Source organism: Brachionichthys hirsutus, chromosome 19 (assembly GCF_040956055.1).
Source record: "Brachionichthys hirsutus isolate HB-005 chromosome 19, CSIRO-AGI_Bhir_v1, whole genome shotgun sequence".
NCBI classification, from domain to species: domain Eukaryota; kingdom Metazoa; phylum Chordata; class Actinopteri; order Lophiiformes; family Brachionichthyidae; genus Brachionichthys; species Brachionichthys hirsutus.
In genome coordinates this window covers 8,903,846-8,909,928 of record NC_090915.1, presented here as the reverse complement: position 1 = coordinate 8,909,928, position 6,083 = coordinate 8,903,846, and positions in this window count along the sequence as shown.

The window sequence follows — 6,083 nt, the reverse complement described above, 5'->3', positions numbered from 1 at the left end:
AAGGAAATCATCCCTTAATGAGATGTAGTTATTGAGATTAAGCAATTATGGAATGGCACCCCTGAAGAGCAACACATAAGATATAGTTTTTTTCAGTAGTCAATCAATATGATTGTTGCATCTGAAAGAGATGAGTTTTCCAATTCGGAAAATGTAAATATGCAGTCCATATATTGCATCTACTATTACGTACTTATTTCTATATTTATCACAAAACCAATGAATATTAATATCCTTGTTTTTGTTCTTGTATAACTCCGTTGGCCCTGTAGAAGATGCCTCCAGCTATTGTCAGTTTTCAGAGTAAATGCAGTAGGGGAGAGATAATTTCTTGCAAGTTATTCTGTTCTTATACAAGTTTTTGTACTTTTTTGTCGTTTGTTCCCCCCCCAAGATTTCTCCAGGGAGTACCTGAGGAGCCAGTACAATTTGTCAGAGAATGTGCAACATTTATCAAGTTATTTTGGGCAATCTGTCACTGCAGTCTGCACTGAATATTTATTCAAATCAAATGCATGGTATGCAAATAGACTATGAATATGAAGTGGACGTTGTTTTCTGTTTTTTAAAAAAATACGGTTACCTCGGGCTTCGGACTCCTCCCAGAGGCTTGGTTGTACAATTTGTAAAAATGTCTAATCTTGGTCTCTTGACAGAGACCAATACATATTCACCAAGATTTTTCACGCGTGAATGAAGAAGAAATGGTGCTGCCTTTTCTATTTCCTAAACTACATTGTGACGTGTATTTCCTAAGAGATTCTATCAATAAAGATTATCTTGATACATTAATCATAGTTGAAATTCCTTTTAATTCAGCCATACTGTGAAAGCTTTTCTAATAATATAATTTGTTAGAAAGCATGAATCACAGGCTGAAGCTCTGCTATAATTCAGTGGGATTTAATTCTGCGTAATCACAGCTAAAAGTGATTTAAGGCTGATTCAGAAGAAAATCACACTGGCAGAAATCGTACCTGATGCATCTGATATTGATATTCAGCGCTGTAGCACAAAAATAAATGTTACACAGAGTGAAAAAAGCAAATGTTTCCCATTTTATGTATTGTGGCAGCGTCCCTAAAGTATTACAGGTATTTTATCAATGCCAGAGGCTTGAATATAACTCATGGCTCATTTGTCTTTTTTTCTTATCCTCCTTTCTGTGTCTCTGAGGTGACTACAGCTACACTTCTGAAAATTACATTCTAGGAACTCCATAGCACAGATGGTTTAAAGAAACCCAGATAATCTGATGGCCTGCACCTCAGGAACAGGCAGCTGGGGATACAACAGGCGAACATTGTTGCTCCCTGTTGCATGACGGTATGCGGTGGATTTAGAGTGCTGATAAGAGCAATATTTTTTATACCTTCCACTCAAATTCTCTGGATTTGTAAAAATTGTCTCCAGTTTCCAGTCAATTTATTTGTCCAGCAGCTGCAAGGAAAGTAAACAAACTCTCCACTGAGATAAGCGGCGATTCAAAGTTCTCTCCTCGGTGCATCGTGGACTGGCATCTTTGATTACGGGCCTGCTCTATCATATTGGATGCAGGATTCAGATTTTTTTTTGACATGGATTAAGATATAAAAGATGCACACTTTGTATGACAACATCGGAGCAAAATGTGAAAATGTTATTTATGCACTTTTTCACTGAAATCCTGCAGCCTGTTTCATTCCAGAGACATTCCTTTGACTCACAAAGTTGAAAATATTTCAAATGTCATTTAAATGCATCGGCAAAGCACATTCATCATGAGAGGTCTGACTGCTACATTTGGTACAAGTGGTTGGGACAGTTTAATTCCAGTAAGAATATTTCGGCATCTTTCCATTGAAATAATGGAAAGATGGAAGCAGTAGTAGGGACTAATTTGCATATTCGGAAGAATGTAAATATAAAAATCTTGTAAACAAGAAGATGGAAGTAGAGCCGTGCAGTATCATTGCAGCAGGATTTCTAATCTGGAATCATCAGCTTTCATATTGACAGATTTAAGGGATTGAGGTCATTGTGTTGGAGGATTAGTGTGCATTAGTGGAACCTCTCCATGGCTGCCACCACTGCAATAGCCCTAAAGACACAAGGTTACATCTCTCACCAGGGTAAAGGTCACTTATTTCCCATAGTATGGCATATTGTCACAGATGGAGGCCAGTATTTTTGGAAAGATACAACTATACATTGAAGATATTTTTTTTACAGCTGGAAAGGCTCTTTTTAACTGAATTGCCACCTTTAAAAGAAAAATAATATAAACACAGTCAAACGTAGACACAGGCAGATGTAGACGTCAGAGGAATGGCAGCTCATTAAGACAAAGCACCTTATGCTTCCTCGCGCCACTCGTTGCTGCCTGTCATTATCGTGTCTCATGGCGCCAATGCTCGGTTTGTGTTGTAATGTGATGCTACAGATTCTTCCAAATATGAAGACAAAACTCAAAAGAGCTCTTTGTGTTCATGAGACACACTGAAGGAAGCAGTTTTGTTAAAATATAGATGGGGCAGGTTGTATGCAACGGGCAAATGAGCTTGCTCATAATGGGCATGAACTTTTTTGTATGTAGAACACATGTATCTAAGATGGGTTAACTCATTCATGCCTGGATGCCTGCTCTTGTGTAGGTGTTTGAATTTCTCAGCGACTCTGGTTGTGATGTAGTTTTTTGGTATTAGAGAAAAGCTTGGAGCCAAGGGGCTTTATATTTCTCCAACAAACAACCTGTCAGATCTTTTTTTAGGTTCATGCCTTGTCACGAATTCATTCATTCAACCGCTTAATCCGAAATCCGGGTCTACTGGAGCATATCCCAGCAGTCTACGGATGAGAGCCGGGGTACTCCCTGGACATGCCGCCATGTCATGGCAGGGGCAAATATAGACAGAGGATTGTCATGCAGAAATAATAAATAAAAAGGAAAAAAGGTTGAGATTTAACTTCCAAATGATAGTGATGAAATCTGACTGACAGATACAAAACGAAATTAGAAAAAAAGAAGTTTGTAAATTACGTAAAATTGTATAAAGTTTAAAACAACAAAGTAAAAAGAAATAATCTGGTTATTGGTTACTTAAAAATATTAAAAATATATTTCATATTTTACTCTCTATATGCCGAGACAATGTCTTAATTCATTTGTTTGTTTTTACAAAATGATCAATTTAGAGAGTGTGATGTAATGTATTCTAAACCACCCGACAAGTTTGTGATAAATAAATATTTTATTTAGTTAAATCTATTTTTAAGATAATAACGTAACAACAATAATGAGATTTTTGCATTCAAGGTGGAAAATATGGAAATTTTAGCTTCTCTGTTGGGGAAGTCGGAGTGTTTAAAGGAATATTATTTTCCCAAAATGCTAAAGTCTGCTGCACATTTGATTTCACATCCGTGAGGGACGGATTAAAATAGGCAACAGTAATGACGACTGTTGCAGTCACAGTAATCCTTCACACATCACAGCAGACTTGGTTTCTTTCACCTGCAGCATCTTGCTTCTGTCTCCTGAATGTTTCCCCCCCTGGTGTAAAACATCCATGTGGAAATGTTCATACTTTCTTATTCGGAAACATAATGGTAGACCTGCTGTCTGTTCCTTTTATTGAGTCGGTTAATGCGATGTTGCGACTGGAAAGTCGGTTCATAAGGACTGTAAAGCGATAGGACCAGCTCAGACATACCATAGCAGCATTAAACGTGTTTGTAATGGAACAGTTGTATTCTTCCTTTAGATAGCTGCAGGCACCCATCTGGCTTTGCAGTTACCTTTCTACCTCATTTTGGATCTGAAGAGTGTGTGCGCTTGCGTGAGAGAAATGCACGCATAATCATGGTTGCACAACGTGCGCCTGTGTTTGACTGGTGGTGGAAGCGACGATGCAGCAAAAATTTAGGAAACACACGGCAGGTTGTGAGGTTGGTATGGAAGAGCTTCCTGAAATTCAAGATGTTTTGAGATTGACCTTTTTTCCTCTTTTTTTACCTGACAAACATTTTGAAGGAGCAGAAACTGCATCGGGGCTTCATCTGCAGCGAGCCCATTTATTTGGGGTCTGCGGTGTTATCTTATATACAGTGGATTTGCTGCAGAGTTCTCCACATCCTTTGAATCCGAGACAACCATTACTTTCCCCTCTTCGCTCTCTGCCTCTCCGTCTGTCTGCCTCCTACTTCTCAATGCGATTCATCACTTGCGTCACACTTTATACACATGCTGCATTCATCTTGCCTTCAGCCCTTAAACAAAGACAGCCTGTCTTACTGCTTTTCTTTACTCTCTTTACCTCCTTCACACCTGCCACTCTCACTGTATCCTCTTGATATTTGGATCCGCTTGGTCTTTCTATTTGGATTTTTGTGTTTTTTGCTGACACTGTTTTTCCTCTGTCTCCTGAATATCTCTATCTGTCTGACACAAGATGAAAATTCAAGATCCATTGAGTTTACGATAAACAACATCTTGAATTTTGAACATCTCAATGGACATTAATTATGTCCATTAATGTTTTATTAAAAATAAACCTTTTTTCAAACAATAAATGAAAGTGAATTGAAACAAAATTATGCTGAGTGACATAGAAAGAGCACATGGAATCAAACATAAAATCCGTTGGCATAGCTACTTCAAACTCATGGAGCTGTATAAATATAATTATTTCAGAAGACAAGATCATTTGGTGTTTTGATGACTTGTAGAATCTAACATTTCTGATATCAATAAAGATTTATAAACAGATGAAGTCATGGTCTGGGGGTCTCACTGTCCTTTCAACTAGTGTTCTGTCCCTGCTGGGTCACTTCCCACACAGTAAAGATGATAAACACAGCCCCCCGCCCAATGTCCTTGTCCTGGCTGTTACATCCTTTCTGGTGATCCTCTCCTTTGCAGGGATAGCTCATATATTGTTTCTGTAACTTGTTTGGTGCCCTCTTGTTAGTGATGGATTAGGGGTTGCGAGCCATGCCAGACTTTTCCTGGAGGTCATCTGTCTTTCCAGCATCAAATGATGTGTGAGTGTGTGGATGACAGGAGAGGACAGAATACAGAATACAGAAATAGTGTTTTGATGTATTTGTGTTGTAGAGACACCCACAGGACATCTGTAAGAAAAAGAGAGACTGTGAATGCCAACTCTGATGTTTATCCCCAGTGTCCCATCCAAATTCGATTTGGAACAGGAAGACCATGATAAACATCAAGGTTATTTGAGTAGCGGGATGTTTGCAGATCACGTTTCCTAAGTATCTTGTCACATTTACTTGATGTTCTATTTGAAGTACCTGGGTGTTATGAAAAATCCATTAGGGTGTGCTGTCTGGCACAAGGATGGCAGTGAAAGTTAATACAGCCTGCACGTTAACAGTAAAAGTTAAAGAAGTGGCGAACAGTGGGCCGTGACTAATGAAGTATTCACACACCACTCGCCATTAATTCAGAACAAAAGCACGCTCTTTTTTTTCAAGCATAAAACCCTGGAGACAGCATGAGTCAGCGCAAAAATGGTAGTATGTACAGATCTCTGCAGTAGGAAACTGAATTTATGTTAAATTAGCAAAAGAGTATTTGCATTGTATAAAATGCAGTAGGTGGCGTGCTGCGGTAGATGAAAGTTTGTGTCATCATTTAGTTTGGAAGATAAGTTAATCTTGTGAGCTTGCACTATAGTTATGGGCAGTAATAATGTCTGAGTTTTCACATAATAAATGTATTCCATATAACTTGGCTGACTGAAATGAGCCCTTTTGCTGCAGCATCAAACAATCGTGGGAATATTTTGTGCTCATATTTAAGCCTTATGCATCTGAACTTGTTGTGCAGCGCTAGCCGGGAGGCGTGGATGCATAGAGTTGATTTGTCGGCTTATTGCGGCTCTGTCTCGCTTTTTCTCAGGCTTTATCTCTGTCTCTGACTTTCTCCCACATTTCGCTGCAGGCCACTATGCTAATTGTGCCACAGTGCTAAACATGCCTGATCCAGGCGGAGAGGAAAAGGCAGTTTTATATAGAAAGCACTTATGCAGCAGTAGTCTGTTTATCGCAGCAGTTGTCTTGATCTATTCCTCTGTTGCTTT